Source organism: Silurus meridionalis, chromosome 8 (assembly GCF_014805685.1).
Source record: "Silurus meridionalis isolate SWU-2019-XX chromosome 8, ASM1480568v1, whole genome shotgun sequence".
In the NCBI taxonomy this organism is placed as follows: Eukaryota; Metazoa; Chordata; class Actinopteri; order Siluriformes; family Siluridae; genus Silurus; species Silurus meridionalis.
In genome coordinates, this window is record NC_060891.1 from 8,533,738 (window position 1) to 8,534,736 (window position 999).

A 999-nucleotide genomic window follows, 5' to 3' on the forward strand; every position below is an offset into this window, starting at 1 on the left:
TTGCTTAAAGATTTATGATCACACTCTTGATGTCACCCAAATGAGGATAGGTTCCCCTTTTGAGTCTGGTTCCTCTGAAGGTTTCTTCCTCATACCATCTAAGGGAGTTTTTCCTTGCCACAGATGCCATGGCTTGCTCATTAGGGATAAATGCACCCCATTCACCTTAACTGTTGATTTCTGAATAAGCTGCTTTAAAACAATGTCTGTTGTGAAAACGCAATATAGCAATAAACTTGACGACTATTGTGAATGGATTTAATAAATAAATAAAAATTGTCTTGCAGTGCTTCTGGGAACGGTGGACCTCTTTACCTGTTAAAAAAAGCAGAAATAAATAAAGAAAAAAAGAATAAGTTCATGCTCGTTGTTATTTTCTTAAATGGGCGTAGCTCTCAGCTGTGTAGTGAGTTTAATTAAAAAAACATGAATTCAATGTAACTTTTCTCCACACCTGTGCATTATCAACAGTGTTCCTGCCACAGGCCAATTTACCCTTAGTCAGCTTTCTAGTCCACCAATGGACTTTCAAAAACCTAGCAACCCCCAAAGTATAGCTCAGGTTTCTCTTAATTCATGAATAAATCTTTCGCATTTTACTAAAGATTTCCTTGAGAGGAACATTGATGAGTTTAATTATTATTGCAGGCTTTTCTATTGCAAAGCTACTTGTTTTCTATGGCTCACGAGAAGAATTAGCATGGAGAGACTTCTATCTAAATGTTTTTGCTAGCTTCTACAACCTTTTCACCAAGTCTCTGTGCAAGGTCCTGGAGAGTGGCTCAATAACTACCATCCAGTAGGCAAAGTTTTTACATTGGGTTCTCTTAAGGTCGTCGCTTAAATTAGGTTATCGCTTCTTGGCCTTTTGGCTAAAACAGCGATCACTCTCTGTAGGTTCCCGTCTGAGGTCTTTTGTTGTGGCTTCAGAGAAAACTTTCAAAAAGTAAATTTTGCTTAGGTTACTGAAGGTAAGTGCTTTCTTTCTTTATTTTTTAT

At 37.3% G+C, this 999-nt stretch overlaps 1 non-coding gene across 1 annotated transcript; it reads left to right on the forward strand.

Annotated features, from left to right (window-relative positions):
* Positions 1 to 555: 555 nt before the first annotated feature.
* On the forward strand, positions 556 to 667 carry LOC124390660. The gene has a single exon (XR_006926807.1). It is a non-coding gene; the product is annotated as a U5 spliceosomal RNA (small nuclear RNA).
* Positions 668 to 999: the final 332 nt, after the last annotated feature.